Source organism: Arachis hypogaea, chromosome 13, assembly GCF_003086295.3.
Source record: "Arachis hypogaea cultivar Tifrunner chromosome 13, arahy.Tifrunner.gnm2.J5K5, whole genome shotgun sequence".
NCBI classification, from domain to species: Eukaryota; Viridiplantae; Streptophyta; class Magnoliopsida; order Fabales; family Fabaceae; genus Arachis; species Arachis hypogaea.
In genome coordinates, this window is record NC_092048.1 from 40,977,699 (window position 1) to 41,000,847 (window position 23,149).

The 23,149-nt window shown below is 38.6% G+C and overlaps 1 non-coding gene across 1 annotated transcript; it reads left to right on the forward strand.

Moving 5' to 3' along the window:
• The first annotated feature begins 17,753 nt into the window (after positions 1-17,753).
• On the forward strand, positions 17,754-17,861 carry LOC112739582 (small nucleolar RNA R71). Its single transcript, XR_003170514.1, has one exon. It is a non-coding gene; the product is annotated as a small nucleolar RNA R71 (small nucleolar RNA).
• Positions 17,862-23,149: the final 5,288 nt, after the last annotated feature.

Below are 23,149 nucleotides of genomic sequence, written 5' to 3' on the forward strand. Positions count from 1 at the left end.
ATGCATGTTTGTTTTGCAACAACAACTTGTCATCCGCTCGCGTAATAACTTTCATCTACATCAGTGATCCAATATTTTTTTGTGAATTCTTTCCAACCTTCGTACAATATGTAAGGTTAATTCTTGTTAAAACAGCCTTCACAAGAGCTGTCAAAATGCCCCCTATTGCAAAAGGGCCGTGGCCCTTGTGGATTACATGACCAAGATGATGCACAAAAAGTATCCTAGATTCAGTCGTAGCCCCTGGTCCACGCTATATAAAATGAGAAGTTCATCCGCACAAACAACCCTTTGGCTATTTTCTCTTGCAAACAAAGTGTTTGCCATAAATCTATGTAAGATTCGAAGGGAGGGTTTTACAATCCTTGAGGCCTTTGAGGTTACAGCAACGTATTCGGGCTCACCAGTAATGAGTATACTCCAAGCTAGGTTCTAAGTGTATCCTGCACCGGGAGTTGCTCTGAGGCCATGTAGGTTGAACCTAAATACCTCATAAACTTGGATTAAAGATATCTTAATAAAGATTCTAATGACAGTAAACTTAATTTACTCACGTTTTAACCTAGACAAGAACTTTGCAACTGAACATTTAAATGAAGCCATGAACTCCAAGGTGAGTTCATAATATGATGGTTCCCAGATGTCAAAAAAAGTGCCCTACCCACTTTTATTTTTGCATTCTTCAAACTTGAAAATCAACCCCAAATCATGAAGGAGGTTTTCCTTAAACCACTTGGTAGGGATTATCTCTCTGTCTAATAACCTTTGAAAATGATGGTGAAGATGAGAAGATAGGTTTTTCATTGAGTCTAAAATTGTTGTGAATGTGCAATTGGAATTGGTTTGATATCGATCCCTGTGATTCATCTAATCAGATTAAGGCTTAGGGTTTTTCACAACGCGTACGGCTTTGATTCTCATATATGCAGATAATGTTGTGATGGCACACCAGTGTTACGGTATAATAATGTATGATAACTACGGTCAAAGGATCTTAAGCATAGAAAGGTTGTTTATTTATGACCCCACCAGTGATGATGTGGATTCGGGTTCGGAACATGATCATCCTGTAACACAATATAAATTCTTGTACCCAGTGGCCCCTTGTGGGAAGGTTCCTTTATTTCTCAATTGATTACTCTTCTCTTGGTCCATTTGGTGTGGTATCATATTGTGTTTCAGTTATCAGTTATGTGTTAGTCAATTATAATTCCATACCTGCAACAACTTTATGAAGGCATGGATCCAATTAACGATGCTTCAACTTTCAAAACTCCAATTAATGATGCATAAACTTTTAAAACTGTTTCCATTAAACATGAACTCAAGATGAAATTTTACCAACCATCTTTATATTCTTTGTCGATTAAACCTATAAGACATGATACATCCTCTAAATAAAAATAAAACTAATAATACAATCCATATTTTGAATTCAACTTTTCACACTGATTCGTCCAAAAATACAACAAACTAACTCAACCAACTAAAACCACTACCCTATCAAACTTCATCTTCCATTGAGATTCCCTCATTTTCAATTTTAGAGTTCACACCTTCTTCTTCAACTTTACGACCTGCAGATCCTCTTCCTCTAACTCTGGGCTTGTCTACAAAAGAATTGACATTCTTGTTGAACCTGTAGAAACAAAACACAGTCGAGAAGACAGAAGAAAATGAAATGTCAGTTGACCCTGAGGAATGCCAAATACGGTGATGACAACAAACCTAATAGTAGGCACAAACCTAAAATTGTTAGCCTGGATTCTCCTTTGTGCCTGATATTTGCAGAACAGGGGGCTCCCCGTGGTTGCATAGAAGAGGCCTCCTCAGTGCATTTGAGTGGCTCCGAGAATATGTGAAACTTTGAGATGCCATTACAAAACAAACCCTATTATTTGAGGAACTCTAGTCAATATTGGGACTACACATTTTATTGTAGCTGTGACTACATATAACTATTTAATCATATAAATTGCCAAGCAATTAATTTAAGAGTATTGCTAGGGAGCTAATGATCTAAGCGTACAATGTGTACAATGGGCTAAATTTTTGGCCCAATACCCAGATTTACCTTAGTGGATAGGTGAAGTTCAATTTTGAAATAACCACACCACATAATTAGGAATCCTAATTTTCCCTCTATTCCCCTTTTTTCTGTTACCGTCACGTTAGAAGACAAACCCTTCATATTCTGTTTTGAACATCCCACCGTCTCCCCCTTTGGAACTCTGATCAGCGCTGACCATCCTTCACCGCGAGCATCCGTCGTGTGTCTTCTGCCCAGCAGAATCCATCGGCTCTTTCTTCGTCATAGGTGTACAACACGCAGGCGGTTAAACCCAAGCTCTGTCGTGAACCGGGGTCATCCACCATCGGCGCAGTACAGAGCACAAAGGCTAAGCCTTCCTCAGCGTCATTTCACACTAGCAACTCCCAGCCATTGGAGGCACCACCAGACCCGACTTTCTACCTACCATTCCACTCTTATTTCGGCGCATGCAGTACCAACTGAAGGCTGCGCGCAAGTTTTCTGTAGACGCAGGTTAGTGAGAAGTACCTTGTTATTTTTTTTCCCGGTCATTTTAATTGTTTCTTGTTGTTCCTGGTATGACATGCATTGACCTGTGTGTTGGCGTTTGGTTGTAAATAGTGATCAAATAAATTGTTCAAAGTTCAATTCGCCAAAACATGCACAAAAAGTTGTAGGTGTAGAGGTTTGCTATTTAAAAAGTCTGAGCGCGGGGAGATTTTCAAAAGTTTCGTTTCAACCGGGTAGAATATTTCGCTCCCTGTGTGGTCCATTGCATGTTATGTCTGCTAGAGTAGTTGATTGGTGTTGTCCTGTTGTTGAAAGTGTGTGGATGGTCATTATAGCAAGCTTTCGGATGGTTATGTTGTATGCATTTGGATGCTATTCATTTTTTAATGTTTGCTGCATTGGTCCGGGCTTCGTCACCAGTGTTTATAATCGTCCTTCAGCCAGTCTTATTTAATACTTCTTCAGAACAGAGTTTCATATTACATTCAATTTTTCCTGATTCCTATTGATGCTGTATCTAGTACTGGATACTATTTATATCGCTTGGTTGTCGAATTTATAAAACTAAAATTATGCCCTTGCTGCATCATTATTGCGCGGGAACTTGTATTCTAAAATTGTGAAGTGAATTGTTTGGTTTGATGTCACTTGGCAGGTTATTTTATCTGTGGCTTTATAGATTTTCTCCACTCTAAAGGCTGTGATTTGTTCAAGAGAATATTTTTTGCGTATTTTTATTGATGTAATTATTTCTTCTCCATTTTTTCCTTTAACAGAACAATATTTTTAATAATAATTTAGCATGCCACTTTGCTGTAATATGGTTTAATAATTTCAATGTTTTAAACTTGTTTTTTTTTTTCCTTAAACAGCCAAGTCCCCTATGTTACTCCTACTTAAGAAACAATTTACTAATGTAAAGGTATTTATTTCACTCAAGTCAATCTCAGATCTCAGTCGGTCAATCATTTAATAAATCGAATTCTACTGTCTTTACTGAAACCACATCATTCTCAAGTTGCTATATTATTAGTTGTATGGTTGTTTATCTATGAAAGTGGATCCTTTGTTGATTTTTTGTAATGGACTGCATGAATATTGTGCAAGTACTTGTTCTATAAAAATGTGACTTCAGTTGTTTGCTTTAATGTTCCTTGACATGTTATTTTAGATTGTGTCTTGATAGTACTTTTTCACTCTGGGGGCTGTGATTGCTTTAAATAAATATTGTTTTAATTTTTTTTACTTGTTTAATTATTTTTACATTATATTTCAAAAAATATTAAACCATGCCAACTTGTTTTGGTCTATTTTAATATTTTCAATGGTGTGAACTTTTGTTTCTTTCTTTATTTACCCAGCCAAGCTCTCTAGGTTGCTCCTCATTGAGAAACAGTTTACCAATGTAAAGGTTTTTTTTTTTTAACTCAAGGTAATCTAATTTCTCAGTCAGTCAGCCACTTAAAAATTACATTGCTATTGTCTTTTGTGAAACTCCAACATCTTCAGGTTTCTATAAGATTAGATGTATGGGTGTTTATCTATCAAGGTGGCTTCTTTGAATATTTTATGTAATTTTATTATGGCTAGATTCTTTCAACGCAAGTCCTTACCCAATAATTTTACCATAAAGATTGATTTTTATTTAATAAATTCTTACTGTTTCAGTATTAGTACAGACCTCGCACCGCTGCCGACCCATCCTGTAACACCCGACGATAGAAACCCACACCATCTTGCGTTAGCCAGCATCGTTGGTCCCAACACTTGCGTGACCGAACACTACCACCAATATTTACAGTTTACGGTAAGTGTCTTCATTATTAATTTTCCTGATTTCTATAGCTGCCGTATCTAGTGCTGGTTACTGTTTATGTCGCTTGTTTGCTGAATTTTTGTTAGTGCAAGCCTCACCTTGCTGCAAGATTATTGTGGCATAATTTCTTACTTAAAATTGTGGTATGAATTGTTGGATTTGATGTACTTGGACGGGTTGGTTTAGCATGTCACTTGATAGTTTTCATCCACTTTGGTGGTGCTGATATGACTGAAAAAATATTGTTTCCATCGTTCCTCTTATTTAATCATTTTGTTCATTGCTTTTTTTTTCCCTAAAAATAAAATTTCAGGAAATAGTTTACCATGTTACTTGGCTGTATAATGTTTATGTAGCTTGGTTGTTGGGTTTTAAAAACTGAAAACCTCACCATGCTGCATAATTATTGTGTAAGAACTTCTTGTTTAAAATTATGTTGTGGAGTTGGTGGCTGTAATATTTTTTTCCTGCGAAAAGTTATTCAGTTACTTGGTTTCGAGTAGGTCAATTTTTTATGTTGCCTTTATTTGTTTGAAATAAGTAGATGGTAAGCTGTGCATGCTATTGGAGGGTTGGTTTTGAACTGGGATTACTTGTTAGCATATAACTCTACTTTTCCCTTGGGTGCTTTAATTTATTTTTATTAATTTGATGAATAACCATCCACGCAAAGGCAAAAATGAACATTTAATGTCTTATGAAAACAAACATGTAAGTTAATTGTGTCAAACATACATTTTAATTGCTGTATCCAAATAGTATCTACATACCAAAGCATCATGTTTCAAAAGAATTTTAGACTTCTAAGTTAGACATAATAACTTCGTTGTGATTCTCTTTGAGGGGGCACTGTAGATAAATTTATTCACAAACTGCTGTGTGTGTGGATTAATCATGTTACTTTATCGGGTAGAATTTTAAGTATGATGAATTAATAATATATAGAAATTGGTGAGACTAATTATTCATCCATTCCTTCCAGGCACGAACTTATTTGGATTTTGATCTGTTGAGAACCATTCTGATGGGAAAAAGGTAATTAGTGTTGCATCATTCAACAATCTTCATTATGATGGCTTATACCTTATTTTATTGATGTACACAGAAATTAGTAGAGACGCGCTGTTCTCCATCCTATATCAATGGCATGGTCACCCATATGGAAAGCATTAATGCCGTGGAAAAGCTACTAGAGATTGACGCAATCGGGTTCGGTTTCGTCAAGAGAATTCCAAAACGGGCGGTGAAGCAAAGTATGATGAAACAACTTGCGAGGGCATACGATGTGGACACGAATACGCTTATAGTGGATGTTGAAAACATCCGCATCAATTCTGTGTTGATAGGGAAGGCGTTAGGCATACGCGACGGGGGTAAGATAGCAATGTTCCCTTTTTAGTATTTACTAAACATATCCTGGTTTGATACCCTTGTCATTGCGTAATAGTTGTTGTACACACTGTTCTGCCTTTGAAATTGTAGGTGATGCCATACCCGAACTTAAAAAGAAGAATCCAGCTCATCTCGCCATCAAAGCACAGTTTCAGAAAAAGACAACCACCGAGCTACGCGATTTCATGTATTCTTGTCCCATGGATACCAATGCGCAACGGGCAAATTTCAGAAGGTACTTCATCCTGGTGGTGCTGAAAATGTTCTTATGCCCAACAAGTCAACAAACTATATCCCCGTGGCACATCCCTCCTATTTTGATGTGACCGACCCCAGCAGATTTAATTGGGCTCATAAAATATTCAAGTGGTTGGGACTATCAATTGAGAAATTCCAATCTAAGAACCACAAAACTTGTGGTGGCTGCATGTTCGCCCTTTTGGTATATTGTAATGTTTAATTGCTTTTTTTACTTGATTGTTTCTAGATGGCAGAACATAACAATTCTACATTGCCTTTCAGCTGTTATACTTTCAGCGATTGCAGCATGATCCACTCGATCACTGTCGAGAACAAGAACCATGGGTCATTGCATGGACTGCTGCAGAACTTGAGAAGAAAGCCGCCAATGTGCTGGCTGAGGTACTATGCCAGTTAATTAATTTCTTGCAATATGCTAACCCAATTTACCGATGACGAGTTTGTGCAAAAGTGATTGATGCACTAATGTGGGATTGTAAATTATTGCTTTCTAAATACCATTGACATGTCCATAACAAGGTTGCATTAGAGATAGGAAGAGACAGAGCAAGGAATCAGCCTCCACTAAACAAAGCCGACGGAGGGCACACAAGAATAGAAAGGCGCATAAGGTAATGTCTTTCTTGGAATTTAAGTTAAGTATATTGTGTTTATAATAATGGTGGTTATTGACATGGTGATGTAATTTTTCATCTTGAAAGCTATATTACATAGAATTTTGTTTGCATACCGTCATGGTGTCTCTATTCTTTGTGTCGATTACTTACGTAGCTCATTTAGAAATCGGGACGCCCGAACAGGCACACGAAAAAAGTTGTCGATCGTCAGGGGCAGATCCTGCGACTACAGCACAACATCTCATGAAGGCCCAAGTTGCAACGAGAGATATATTGTACCTTCAGACTCCGACAAAGACGATGATGTGCCCATTGCTCAACGAAGGCCACGACCTGTTGTACTTTCAGACTCCGACAAAGACGATGATGTGCCCATTGCTCAAAGAAGGCGCCGACTCTTCCAAGATGACTTAAACCCAAATGGTGAGCATGTAAATGAGGAGGACAGTGCTTTCGATCCACATAATCAAGATCCCATTAAACCCTCTTCAGCACTTGTGAAAGTTATTGATTATGATTTTGACAGGCAAGTTCTAAAAATAATATTTTGTTTGGGATGACATTTTCCCATATGTCATTTGTACTGCAATTTAACTCCGACTACAACTAGAGTTAGCTTATTACAGATTTCGTATGCCTATAGACCACATATAAATTTTTCTCAGTGTGTACTTGATTTCCCTGCTACAATTTTGTTAGCACAGATAAGCTAAATTTCTATATAGAATAACATATTTGGTTCCCTCACATTTCTCATTCTATTTCAACATATTAACTAAGCGCGTAAAACCTATTAGTTAAAATTAAACAGTTGGTTCAAAATCGAAGTAGACATACATCTTCAATTACTTGTAACATATTACACAAAATGCACATTGATTATTTTAGGTAGCCATCTGTTGTCTGTCTCAAAATTGCATGTCCTAATTATACTATGATTTCAATGGTTTCTACACGTGCTTTGTAACTATAGTTGCAGTCGATGCAGAGAATTCGACGTGAACTTCGTGCAGTGTCCAGAAGTTGAGGAACTATTGGAAAAGTTTGAATAAGGTAAGAACACAAGTCCAATTAACGTGGAACCCCTTCAGACGGTCGTGGCTAACAAGTCACGCTATCACACCCCCGAGTCCCGGAAGGCCTAGCTTTTCCCTTGGCTTGACACGATAGAAAAGTCACCGGCCACACCCCCTTCATAACGGTACATCCGAGGCTTAAGATTGTGAAGTTAGGTGAGGAGAAGGAGGAAATGGTCCGGCGTTGAATTCTGAACTCTCGTCTCGACAAAGACGCGCCATTGGCTACCTATGAAGGTAGGTCGTATCTTCAACTATCAAGGCTGGATTTGTGGACTTTGAAAGCACGCGGTTGGGTGAACAGCAATGTAAATTATTGAAACCCATGCTGTAGTTTCAATTAATTTGTTTCTTGTACCCTGGATTTCATGTGTGCTTACTTTTACTACGCAGATTATTCAATGGATGTGCAACACATTTAATGATGCTCCAGCGGCGCGCTTCCAACGTGACTTCTATTGCGTGTCTCCAGGAATATTAGTATGAAGATTGTAATTTTTTTGAATTCTCATCATAACTATAGCATCACTGGATACTGCTTTGGCAACAGGAAATGGTGATAAGACAGCATAACTTGGATGCATTCCAGAACGGGCCAGTTCCGGTGTACGATGGATTCGGTCCAAATTTCGGAGACGACAACAGATTCTTTGACAAAGTGGAGGCATCAAAAGAAATTGGGTTAGATATTATTCTTTTTTATGTAGCACATGGTTAGCCTTTTTAGGATAATGTCTTATTTATCCTGGTTACTTATTCTTCGTAAACTGATGGATGTTTTGAGAAATTTTAAAAGTTATCTCATTTGTATTTTGCATGCACTTATTCATTTGTACTTTCTATATGTGAAAGTGAATTTGCTAGGTCATTTAACCAATAATGGTAAAGATTGAACTAACCTGTGAAGTTTATGATGTTTGTCGTGCATCTTACTCCATGCATTTCATATTTGCATCAGTTGTTATTTGTGCTTTCTTTTTGTAGTGGTTTATTCCAATGTGTTGGAAAGGACACTAGTGGCGGTATGCTTTTAATGTGGCCGGGAAACAGGTGTTGGTAATTGATAGTCTGAAATGTGAGGAACCCACTAATGAAAGAAGGAAACTAGATGTATATGCGGTAAGTTAGGACACCATATGTGCATTTTTTTTCGAATTCATCGACAAATAACTTCAACAGTTAACAAAGTATGGTTGAGTTTTTTACAGGGTTGACTGATTGAAGACATGTCCAAAGTGGCTATCCCAACTTACGAGCGTACTTTGAATGGCCCAAGTATTGCATATGCCTTAGTCCCCGTGCAACCCAACGAGTAAGTATAAGTAATCGCCACACCTAGCAAATTCATGATTTAGCAATTGGTTTGACATTGATATCATACTGAATGGACCCTCGTTATTTACGTAGTTGAGATTGTGGCATCTTTGTAATTAAATTCATGGAGTTATGGACTGAAGATTGTAGACTACATGAATGGGATGATGTAAGTTACTCTGTCACTCATTTTCAGATTTTTTATTTCCGGTTTATGTTTTTTTACAAAATTTAATCATCCTCATCATGAAAATACCCACAGGATATGCTTCTTGCTTTAAGAGTTCAGCTAATGCTAGACATTGTCATGGGAGCGCACAATGAGTCAATAGGACAAGTGCGAACTTTGTTGGAAGAAAATGAGAAATGTGCGCGCCGCAACCCTAGAAGAAACAAGAAAAAAGAGGTTAAATTACCATTCACGGCACCAAGTATGAGGACATTGATGAAACAGGTTGGGGAACAACCTGTGAAAAAAAACCAAAAACGGAGAAAGCAATAGTTGTACTTAGTCTTAAGAACATAGAAACCTTTATTAACTTATGTGTTTTTCGGCTTAGGTGTATATGGTCTTTTACTATTAGACTCTTGGTATAAGATATATGATGATGTACATGTTTGGTTCTCTAAGTACTCTGATTCTATTTCAAGAAAATAGCTCAGCGCAGAAAAGCTAGTCCCCAACAATAACCATTCAGTTAACAATAGGATTGAACATCCGCTTTTCTATGGAAATGAACATCCAGGATAAAATTCTTGTAAAACATTACACACAATAAGCCATGTAAATTTTATGTTACCATCTGCGTATAAGAAGAAGTAACCATCCGCCATCGTACAGGTTCAAACATCCGGATTAAAAATAATGCTAATATATCAACCAAAATTCACCCAAATTATACAGAATAACCATCCGGGGATACTAGAAATTATAAATATCTGAAATCCTACTGAATCAAACATCCAATGAAAAATGCTTGAAACTGATCTCACACATACACGTTAACTATTTCGAAACAAGAATACGTGGAAAGCCTTAAGTAAACATCCGATTCCGTATTGAATCGAACATCCATGTTAAGACACTAATTAAAAGGCATACACAATACAACATGTTAAATTGGTTTATTTGCGGCAAATTTGAATTGTAGATTGAAATAAATCATGTATAGATTTTTGGAACAACTGCATTAAACCCCGTAAAATAGATCTTCATAATATAATACCACCCAACTCATCTATTACCCATAATACATGAATGCCATTCGGAATCATATGTACATCAAGATGAAAAATAAACACATGCACACCCATGTCCCATATATTCTAACTTTTGTCAAACGAGCTTAGCAAAGACATGAAGCTTCCCATTTATTCGGGCACATTCCGGGCAATAGGATCACCAATGTTTGTATCCTGATATGTATTTGAACAAATCACCTGCTAAACATCCAAAAAATGACAATGTTGAACTCATGGCATAGTGTAATAACAAAATTAATAGTTCAAGTCATATTGACACAAGCATGTACCGGGGAAGCATTCTTGTTTTTCCTCCAACCAAATTTGTTGAAGGACTTCTCAAGGGTCGCTTCGAGCCTCTTACTCTTTAGCCGGCCCTTTGTAGTGACCAACGATGGTCCTTGGATGTCAACAATACCGAGAACATTCGAATTTTTGAACCAATGCTGGTGTGGGTCTCCGCCAGGCTCTCGGACCTCTTCTTAGAATGGTGCTCGCTCAGCTTGGCCCTTGTTTCTTCTAGAGCAGCATGCAGCAATGCTGTTTCATCGTCGTCATTTACGAACTCCTACACAATGTTGTAAAAGTGTGCACATAATCTCTTGAATGCATTATGACTCACATCTGACCGACTGACGTCGTGACTGCTCTTGATATAAGTATGCTTGCGCTTTATATTCTTGCTCCATCGAGGCAGAACATAACAGGCAGGTACTTTATACACTTTAAATGAATGAAAAGTTCAAGACAGTGACAGCACAACACACCTGAGCTCTCAAAAAGATTACACTCACAACGAACCTCCTGTGTGGAGCGGTCAAAGTGGACAACATACAAAACACAAAGCATAGTATCATGTACTAATTTTTTCTCTTCCACCTTCATGCATACCACTGGTCCATCTTCAGTAACTGCAGATTGGTGCACGAAATTGTGATCTCTGGTAATGGCTCCAAAAACTTGGTGCTCTAATCTCAATTCATAATTTATCACAACTTCGATACAACTAATCAGCAAGTGCACTGGGTCGTCCAAGTAATAAACCTTACGTGAGTAAGGGTCGATCCCACGGAGATTGTTGGTATAAAGCAAGCTATGGTCACCTTGTAAATCTCAGTCAGGCGGATATAAAAAAATTATGGAGTTTTCGAAATTAAATAATAAAAGAAGGATAGAAATACTTATGTAAATCATTGGTGAGAATTTCAGATAAGCGCATAGAGATGCTTTCGTTCCTCTGAACCTCTGCTTTCCTGCTGTCTTCATCCAATCAGTCTTACTCCTTTCCATGGCTGGCTTTATGTAAGGGCATCACCGTTGTCAATGGCTACATCCCATCCTCTTGTGAAAATGGTCCAAATGCTCTGTCACAGCACGGCTAATCATCTGAGGTTCTCGATCATACTGGAATAGGATTCACCCTCCTTTTGCGTCTGTCACTACGCCCAGCACTCGCGAGTTTGAAGTTCGTCACAGTCATTCAATCCCAGAATCCTACTCGGAATACCACAGACAAGGTTTAGACTTTCTGGATTCTCATGAATGCCGCCATCAATCTAGCTTACACCACAAAGATTCTGATTAAGAGATCCAAGAGATACTCATTCAATCTAAAGTAGAACGGAAGTGGTTGTCAGGAACGCGTTCATAGGGAATGATGATGATTGCCACGTTCATCACATTTAGGTTGAAGTGCGAATGAATATCTGAGAAGCGGAATAAGTTGAATTGAATAGAAAAACAGTAGTACTTTGCATTAATCTTTGAGGAATAGCAGAGCTCCACACCTTAATCTATGGAGTGTAGAAACTCTACCGTTGAAAATACATAAGTGAAAGGTCCAGGCATGGCCGAATGGCCAGCCCCCAAAACGTGATCACAGGATCAAAAACACAATCCAGGATGTCGAATACAATAGTAAAATGTCCTATTTATAATAAACTAGCTACTAGGGTTTACAGAAGTAAGTAATTGATGCATAAATCCACTTCCGGGGCTCACTTGGTGTGTGCTTGTGCTGAGCTTAAGTGTTGCACGTGTAGAGGTCCTTCTTGGAGTTGAACGCCAGCTTTTGTGCCAGTTTGGGCGTTGAACTCCACTTTGCAGCTTGTTTCTGGCGCTGGGCGCCAGAATTGGGCAGAGAGCTGGCGTTGAACGCCAGTTTGCGTCGTCTAAACTCGGGCAAAGTATGGACTATTATATATTGCTGGAAAGCCCTAGATGTCTACTTTCCAACGCAATTGGAAGCGCGCCATTTTGAGTAGCTCCAGAAAATCCATTTTGAGTGCAGGGAGGTCAGAATCCAACAGCATCAGCAGTCCTTCTTCAACCTCTGAATCTGATTTTTGCTCAAGTCCCTCAATTTCAGCCAAAAAATACCTGAAATTACAGAAAAACACACAAACTCATAGTAAAGTCCAGAAATGTGAATTTAACATAAAAACTAATGAAAACATCCCTAAAAGTAACTAGATTCTACTAAATACATACTAAAAATAATGCCAAAAAGCGTATAAATTATCCGCTCATCACAACACCAAACTTAAATTGTTGCTTGTCCCCAAGCAACTGAAAATCAAATAGGATAAAAAGAAGAGAATATACTATAAATTCCAAACTATCAATGAAACATAGCTCCAATCAGATGAGCGGGACTTGTAGCTTTTTGTGCCATTTGAATAGTTTTGGCATCTCACTTTATCCATTGAAGTTCAAAATGATTGGCATCTATAGGAACTCAGAGTTCAGATAGTGTTATTGATTCTCCTAGTTCAGTATGATGATTATTGAACACAGCTTCTTTATGAGTCTTGGCCGTGGCCCTAAGCACTTTGTTTTCCAGTATTACCACCGGATACATAAATGCCACAGACACATAATTGGGTGAACCTTTTCAGATTGTGACTCAGCTTTGCTAAAGTCCCCAATTAGAGGTGTCCAGGGTTCTTAAGCACACTCTTTTTTTGCTTTGGACCTTGACTTTAACCACTCAGTCTCAAGTTTGCACTTGACACCTACACGCCACAAGCACATGGTTATGGACAGCTTGGGTTAGCCGCTTAGACCAGGATTTTATTCCTTTAGGCCCTCCTATCCACTGATGCTCAAAGCCTTGGGATCCTTTTTATTTACCCTTGCCTTTTGGTTTTAAGGGTTATTGGATTTTTGCTCTTGCCTCTTGGTTTTAAGAGCTTTGGCTTTTTTCTGCTTGCTTTTTCTTTTTCTTTCTATTTTTTTTTCGCCTATTTTTTTTCCTGCAAGCTTTGTTCTTTGCTGCTTTTTCTTGCTTCAAGAATCATTTTTGTGATTTTTCAGATTATCAAATAACATGTCTCCTAGTCATCATTCTTTCAAGAGCCAACATATTTAACATTCTTAAACAACAACTTCAAAAGACATATGCACTGTTCAAGCATTCATTCAGAAAACAAGAAGCATTGTCACCACATCAATATAATTAAGCTAAGTTCAGGGATAAATTCAAAACTCATGTACTTCTTGTTCTTTTGAATTAAAACATTTTTCATTTAAGAGAGGTGATGGATTCATAGGACATTCATAACTTAAAGACATAGTTACTAACTACTAATGATCATGTAATGAAGACACAAACATAGATAAGCACACAACATAGAAAACGAAAAACAAAAGAAATAAGAACAAGGAATGAATCCACCTTAGTGATGGTGGCATTTCCTTCTTGAGGAACCAATGATGTCCTTGAGCTCTTCTATATCTCTTCCTTGTCTTTGTTGCTCCTCCCTCATTGCTTTTTGATCTTCTCTTATTTCATAAAGGATGATGGAGTGCTCTTGATATTCCACCCTTAATTGTCCCATGTTGGAACTTAATTCTCCTAGGGAGGTGTTGATTTGCTCCCAATAGTTTTGTGGAGGAAAATGCATTTGAGGCATCTCCGGGATCTCATGGTGATGAGCTTCTTGCGCCTCTTGAGCTCCATGAATGGGCTCTCTTGCTTGCTCCATCTTTTTCTTAGTGATGGGCTTCTCTTCCTCAATGTGAATGTCTCCTTCTATGAAGGCTCCAGCTGAGTAACATAGATGGCAAATAAGATGAGGAAAAGCTAGCCTTGCCCCAGGGGAGGGCTTTTCGGCTATTTTGTAGAGTTCAAGGGAGATGACTTCATGAACTTCTACTTCCTCTCCAATCATGATGCTATGGATCATGATGGCCCGATCCACAGTAACTTCAGATCGATTGCTAGTGGGGATGATGGAGCGTTGGATGAACTCCAACCATCCTCTAGCCACAGGCTTGAGGTCCAATCTTCTTAGTTGAACCGGCTTGCCTTTGGAGTCAATCTTCCATTGAGCTCCTTCCACACATATGTCCATGAGGACTTGGTCCAACCTTTGATTAAAGTTGACCCTTCTAGTGTAGGGGCGTTCATCTCCTTGCATCATAGGCAAGTTAAACGCCAACCTCACATTTTCCGGACTAAAATCCAAGTATTTCTCCCGAACCATTGTAACATAGTTCTTTGGATCCGGGTTCTTACTTTGATCATGGTTCTTAGTGATCCATGCATTGGCATAGAACTCTTGAACCATTAAGATGCCGACTTGTTGGATGGGGTTTGTTAGAACTTCTCAACCTCTTCTTTGGATTTCATGTCGGATCTCCGGATACTCATTTCTCTTGAGCTTGAAAGGGACCTCGGGGATCACCTTCTTCTTGGCCACAACATCATAGAAGTGGTCTTGATGGGCTTTGGAGATGAACCTTTCCATCTCCCATGACTCGGAGGTGAAAGCTTTTGTCTTCCCTTTCCCTTTTCTAGAGGATTCTCCAGTCTTAGGTGCCATCAATGGTAATGGAAAAACAAAAAGCTTATGCTTTTACCACACCAAACTTAGAATATTGCTCGCCCTCGAGTAAGAAAATAAAGAAGTAGATGAAGAAGAAGAAGAAGAAAAGATGGAGAAGAGGGGGGAGGTGTGTTTCGGCCAAGAAGAGAAGAGAGGGTTGTGTTATGTGAAAATGAGGAAGAATGGAAGGCTTTATATAGAGAAGGGAGGGGGGTTAAGGTTCGGCCATATGGGTGGGTTTGGGTGGGAAATTGATTTGAATTTTGAAGGTAGGTGGAGTTTATTGGTAGGTTTATGGGGAAGGGTGGGTGGATGTGAGTGGTGAAGGGTTAATAGGGAAAAGAGATGGAGGTGATAGGTGAAGGGTTTTGGGGAAGAGTGTTTATTGGGAATAGAGGATGATTGAGAAGAGAGAAGAGAGTGAGTGGAGGTAGGTGGGGATCCTGTGGGGTCCACAGATCCTGAGATGATCCTGTGGGGTCTACAGATCCTGAGGTGTTCAAGGATTTACAATCTTGCACTAAATTAGGCATGTAAAATGCCCTTGCACACAACTCTGGGCGTTCAGCGCCAGGTTGGTGCCCATTTTGGACGTTCAACGCCCATTTGTTGCCCATTTCTGGGCGTTCAGCGCCAGCTCTTCTCCAGGGTGCAATTCTGGCGTTCAGCGCCCAGATGCTGCCCATTTTGGGCGTTCAGCGCCCAGATACTGCCCATTTTGGGTGTTCAGCGCCAGAACCATGTTCTGTTCTGGCGTTGAACGCCAGACAGGTGCTTCCTCCAGGGTGTGATTTTTCTTCTGCTGTTTTTGATTCCGTTTTCAAAATTTTTTTATTTATTTTGTGACTCCACATGATCATGAACCTATAAAGACATATAACTAAGAAAAATATAGTTAGATAAATAAAAATTGGGTTGCCTCCCAACAAGCGCTTCTTTAATGTCAATAGCTTGACATTGGGCTCTCATGGAGCCTCACAGATGTGCAGAGCTTTGTTGAGACCTCCCAACACCAAACTTAGAGTTTGGATATGGGGGTTTTACACCAAACTTAGAGTTTAGTTGTGGCCTCCCAACACCAAACTTAGAGTTTGACTGTGGGGGCTTTGGTTGACTCTGCTTTGAGAGAAGATTTTTATGCTTCCTCTCCATGGATGCAGAGAGAGATCCTTGAGTTGTAAACCCAAGGTTGCCCTCATTTATTTGAAGGATCAATTCTCCTCTGTCCACATCAATCACAGCTCTTGCTGTGGCTAGGAAAGGTCTTCCTAGGATGATGGATTCATCTTCTTCCTTTCCAGTATCCAGGACTATGAAATCAGCAGGGATGTAAAGGCCTTCAACCTTTACTAACACGTCCTCTACTTGTCCATAAGCCTGTTTTCTTGAATTGTCTGCCATCTCTAATGAGATTTTAGCAGCTTGCACCCCAAAGATTCCCAGTTTCTCTATTACAGAGAGGGGCATGAGGTTTATCCCTGAACCAAGGTCACACAGAGCCTTAAAGATCATGGTGCCTATGGTACAAGGTATTAATAACTTTCCAGGATCCTGTTTCTTCTGAGGCAATGTCAGTTGATCCAGATCACTTAGTTCATTGGTGAACAAGGGAGGTTCATCTTCCCAAGTTTCAATGCCAAATAATTTGGCATTCAACTTCATGATTGCACCAAGGAACTTGGCAGCTTACTCTTTAGTAACATCCTCATTCTCTTCAGAAGAGGAATAATCATCAGAGCTCATGAATGGCATAAGGAGGTTTAATGGAATCTCTATGGTCTCTAGTTGAGCCTCGGATTCTTTTGGTTCCTCAGAGGGAAGCTCCTTATTGATCACTGGGCGTCCCAGGAGGCTTTCCTCACTGGGATTCATGTCCTCTCCCACCCTTACAGGTTCGGCCATGGTAATTAATTCAATGGCCTTGCATTCTCCTTTCGAATTCTCTTCTGTATTGCTTGGGAGAGTACTAGGAGGGACTTCAGTGATCCTTTTACTCAGCTGGCCCACTTGTGCCTCCAAATTTCTAATGGAGGATCTTGTTTCATTCATGAAACTTACAGTGGCCTTAGATAGATCAGAGACTAAGTTTGCTAATTTAGAGGCATTTTGTTTAGAGTTCTCTGTCTGTTGCTGAGTGGATGATGAAAAAGGCTTGCTATTGCTAAACCTGTATCTTCCACCATTATTAAAGCCTTCTTGAGGCTTTTGTTGATCCTTCCATGAGAGATTTGGATGATTTTTCTATGATGGATTATAGGTGTTTCCATAAGGTTCACCTAAGTAATTCACCTCTGCTATTGCAGGGTTCTCAGGATCATAAGCTTCTTCTTCAGAAGATGCCTCTTGAGTACTGTTGGATGCAGCTTGCATTCCATTCAGACTCTGAGAAATCATATTGACTTGCTGAGTCAATATTTTGTTCTGAGCCAATATGGCATTCAGAGTATCAATTTCAAGAACTCCCTTCGTCATAGGTGTCCCATTACTCACAGGATTCCTCTCAGAAGTGTACATGAACTGGTTATTAGCAACCATGTCAATGAGTTCTTGAGCTTCTGCAGGCATTTTCTTTAGGTGAATGGATCCACCTGCAGAAGTATCCAATGACATCTTTGATAGCTCAGATAAACCATCATAGAATATATCCAGGATGGTCCATTCTGAAAGCATGTAAGAAGGACACTTTTTGGTCAGCTACTTATATCTTTCCCAAGCTTCAGAGAGGGATTCACCTTCTTTCTGTCTGAAGGTTTGAACATCCACTCTAAGCTTGCTCAGCTTTTGAGGAGGAAAGAAATTGGCTAAGAAAGCCGTGACCAGCTTATCCCAAGAGTTCAGGCTGTCTTTAGGTTGAGAGTCCAACCATACTCTAGCTCTGTCTCTTACAGCAAAAGGGAAAAGCATGAGCCTGTAGACTTCAGGATCTACTCCATTAGTCTTAACAGTATCACAGATCTGCAAGAATTCAGTTAAGAACTGAAAAGGATCTTCAGATAGAAGTCCATGAAACTTGCAGTTTTGCTGCATCAGAGAAACTAATTGAGGTTTCAGCTCAAAATTGTTTGCTCCAATGGCAGGAATGGAGATGCTTCTTCCATGTAAATTGGAGTTAGGTGCAGTAAAGTCACCAAGCATCCTCCTTGCATTATTGTTGTTGGGTTCGGCTGCCATCTCCTTTACTTGTTCGAAATTTTCAATAAGGTTGTCTCTGGATTGTTGTAATTTAGCTTCTCTTAATTTCCTCTTCAGAGTCCTTTCAGGTTCTGGATCAGCTTCAACAAGAATGCCTTTTTCTTTGTCCCTGCTCATAAGAAAGAGAAGGGAAAAAGGAAAGAAGAGGAATCCTCTATGTCACAGTAAAGAGGTTCCTTATTGTTAGTAGAAGAAGAGAAGAAGAAAAATTCGAACACAGATAGAAGAGGGGGTTCGAATTTGGTGAGTGATGTGAGGAAGAGATGTTAGTAGATGAATAAATAAATAGAATAAGATGAGAGAGGGAGAGGATTTTCGAAAATAATTTTTGAAAAAGAGTTAGTGATTTTCGAAAATAGTTTTTGAAAAATGTTAGTAATTTTCGAAAATTAAGATTTAAAAATTGAAATAATTAGTTAATTAAAAAGAAATTTTGAAAAAGAGGGAGATATTTTCGAAAATTAGAGAGAGAGAGAGAGTTAGTTAGGTAGTTTTGAAAAAGATAAGAAATAAACAAAAAGTTAGTTAGTTAGTTGAAACAAATTTTGAAAAGATAAGAAGTTAGGAAGTTAGAAAAGATATTTTGAAATCAAATTTTTGAAAAAGGTAAGATAAGAAGATATTTTTGAAAAGATATGATAGAAATTAGTTTTTGAAAAAGATTTGATTTTTAAAATCACAATTAATGACTTGATTCACAAGAAATCACAAGATATGATTCCAGAACTCAAAGTTTGAATCTTTCTTAACAAGCAAGTAACAAACTTGAAATTTTTGAATAAAAACATTAATTGTTATTGTTATTTTTGAAAATTTGATATAAAAATAAAAAAAAAAGATTTTTGAAAAAGATTTTGAAAAAGATAAGATTTTTAAATTGAAAATTTGATTTGACTCATAAAAACAACTAGATTTTAAAAAATTTTGAAAAAGTCAAATCTAATTTTCGAATTTATGAGAGAGAAAAAGGGAAAGATATTTTTTTATTTTTGAAATTTTTTTTTTATGAGAGAGAGAAACATGAAAATGATGCAATGCATGAGAATTTTAGATCAAAACATGTGATGCATGCAAGAACACTATGAATGTCAAGATGAACATCAAGAACACTATGAAGATCATGATGAACATCAAGAACACATTTTTGAAAAATTTTTAATGCAAAGAAAACATGCAAGACACCAAACTTAGAATTCTTTAATGCTTAGACACTAAGAATTCAAGAATGCATATGAAAAACAAGAAAAGACACAAAACATGCAAATGCAAAGATCAAACAAGAAAACTTACCAAGAACAACTCGAAGATCATGAAGAACACTATGAATGCATGAAAATTTTCGAAAAATGCAAGATGAGTATGCAATTGACACCAAACTTATAACATGACTCAAGACTCAAACAAGAAACACAAAATTATTTTTGATTTTTCTGTTTTTATGAATTTTTTTTGTATTTTCTTTTAATTTTTTTTCAAAAATCATTTTGAAAAAGAAAAAATAAGGATTCAAAATTTTTAATATGAATTCCAGGAATCTTATACCCTAAAGCTCCAATCAAAGGGTCAGGCATGGCTTAATAGCCAGCCAAGCTTTAGTATGTAATTCAGACATGACACGCCTAACATGCCCTACAGTCATGGCTTTACAGCCAGCCAGGCTTCAACATGCTTTATGAAACACTAGAATTCATTCTTAAAAATTCTGAAGAAAAATATACTTTTGAAAACATTTTTATCTTAAATTTTTTTTTTGAAAACAAAACAAAAAGAAAATTACCTAATCTGAGCAACAAGATGAACCGTCAGTTGTCCAAACTCAAACAATCCCCGGCAACGGCGCCAAAAACTTGGTGCACGAAATTGTGATCTCTGGTAATGGCTCCAAAAACTTGGTGCTCTAATCTCAATTCATAATTTATCACAACTTCGATACAACTAACCAGCAAGTGCACTGGGTCGTCCAAGTAATAAACCTTACGTGAGTAAGGGTCGATCCCACGGAGATTGTTGGTATGAAGCAAGCTATGGTCACCTTGTAAATCTCAGTCAAGCGGATATAAAATAATTATGGAGTTTTCAAAATTAAATAATAAAAGAAGGATAGAAATACTTATGTAAATCATTGGTGAGAATTTCAGATAAGCGCATAGAGATGCTTTCGTTCCTCTGAACCTCTGCTTTCCTGCTGTCTTCATCCAATCAGTCTTACTCCTTTCCATGGCTGGCTTTATGTAAGGGCATCACCGTTGTCAATGGCTACATCCCATCCTCTTGTGAAAATGGTCCAAATGCTCTGTCACAGCACGGCTAATCATCTGAGGTTCTCGATCATACTGGAATAGGATTCACCCTCCTTTTGCGTCTGTCACTACGCCCAGCACTCGCGAGTTTGAAGTTCGTCACAGTCATTCAATCCCAGAATCCTACTCGGAATACCACAGACAAGGTTTAGACTTTCTGGATTCTCATGAATGCTGCCATCAATCTAGCTTACACCACAAAGATTCTGATTAAGAGATCCAAGAGATACTCATTCAATCTAAAGTAGAACGGAAGTGGTTGTCAGGCACGCGTTCATAGGGAATGATGATGATTGCCACGTTCATCACATTCAGGTTGAAGTGCGAATGAATATCTTAGAAGCGGAATAAGTTGAATTGAATAGAAAAACAGTAGTACTTTGCATTAATCTTTGAGGAACAGCAGAGCTCCACACCTTAATCTATGGAGTGTAGAAACTCTACCGTTGAAAATACATAAGTGAAAGGTCCAGGCATGGCCGAATGGCCAGCCCCCAAAACGTGATCACAGGATCAAAAATACAATCCAGGATGTCGAATACAATAGTAAAATGTCCTATTTATAATAAACTAGCTACTAGGGTTTACAGAAGTAAGTAATTGATGCATAAATCCACTTCCGGGGCCCACTTGGTGTGTACTTGGGCTGAGCTTGAGTGTTGCACGTGTAGAGGTCCTTCTTGGAGTTGAACGCCAGCTTTTGTGCCAGTTTGGGCGTTGAACTCCACTTTGCAGCTTGTTTCTGGCGCTGGGCGCCAGAATTGGGCAGAGAGCTGGCGTTGAACGCCAGTTTGCGTCATTTAAACTCGGGCAAAGTATGGACTATTATATATTTCTGGAAAGCCCTAGATGTCTACTTTCCAACGCAATTGAAAGCACACAATTTTGAGTTCTGTAGCTCCAGAAAATCCATTTTGAGTGCAGGGAGGTCAGAATCCAACAGCATCAGCAGTCCTTCTTCAACCTCTGAATCTGATTTTTGCTCAAGTCCCTCAATTTCAGCCAGAAAATACCTGAAATTACAGAAAAACACACAAACTCATAGTAAAGTCCAGAAATGTGAATTTAACATAAAAACTAATGAAAACATCCCTAAAAGTAACTAGATTCTACTAAATACAAACTAAAAACAATGCCAAAAAGCGTATAAATTATCCGCTCATCACAGATGCTCTGCAATCAGTCTTTTTCACAAACTCAACTTGAACATCCCTAAACATGCTAGTAGTGTACTCATGCTGAAATTGTCTCCCCATAGGCAAACTCATTGCACAAGGTATAACCCCCTTAGAGTCTACTACACCATTCTCCAATTCTCTCTGCTCCTTAACTCCAAGCACATTGTCGTATTTGTGAACAAATTGGACCAAGCTAGTCTTGCTGTGTAAGAATCCACTATAGAATGCGTGCATGCTCTCACTCCTTTGCGTACTCCTCATGGCAGCCCAAAATTCACCCTTGAAAAATACAGGAACCCACATGCATCGGTCATCATAAAGTTATACAGAAAACACACAGTTATTATATAAGAAACCCTTCACTGAACTCATTATTACACAACCGATAAAGCCAGCTACTGCATAATTATCAATTGAAAAGCGTAATGTAATTGTACAACTACAAACCTGACAGCCATGTGCTGTCATGTAAATTGTACTCCTCTATAAATTCAAAACATTTTCCCTCGAATGACTCCTCCGTCCGAGAGTTGAAAACAATGTCCCTGATGTCGACATAAAACTCTCTGTACCGGCGATAACCTCCAAGCTTCTGTGAAAACTTCTTCATGATGTGCCAGATGCACCAACGGTGACGTGTATTGGGTAACGTCTTTCTAATCGCACCATACATGCATTGGCATTGATCGGTAATGATGCACTGTGGAGCTGTTCCCATGCACGTCACCCATTGGGTAAAAACCCACTCAACTCGGAATTTTCTCGTTTCCCAACAGAGCACATCCAAGGAGGGTCGACTTACCATGGTGGTTGACACCGACGAACAACGCAAACGGTAACCCATGCCTATACACGTAGCCAAATGCCATTAAGAATTCCCAGTCACAACCACATGGAAAAAAAAATAACCAAAAAAAGAAAACCAACTACATCACCTGTTACCTGTTTGTACTGTAAGTGCTATCGAGTGACACAACGTCTCCGTAGTATTCATAGGAAGCCCTGCACCTTGCATCAACTCAAACTGCACTCCTAAATCTACACTCATCATCCAATTTCACTGTATAGAAGAAGTTCGGATTGATGTTCTTCATTCTCATGAAATAGTTCATCATCTCCCTAACATCTACATTTGCGTTGCTAGTTCGGAGTCTTGTTGTAATATAGTTTCTTAAATCCTTTTCTGAGAATCCCAGATTTGACGGGCCCCCAGCCTCATTTGCCAAAGCTAGGAAGGTCTTGTTTGGTCGAATCTCAGCCTCATCATTATTCTGAATCACGCACTTCGCATGCATGGTCAGCTGCCTATACTCACGGTAGTGCACTGCCTTCTTTGCCGAACATGGGTGCGTGTGCCTCAACTCAATCTTGAAGAAAAGCCACTCTTGCT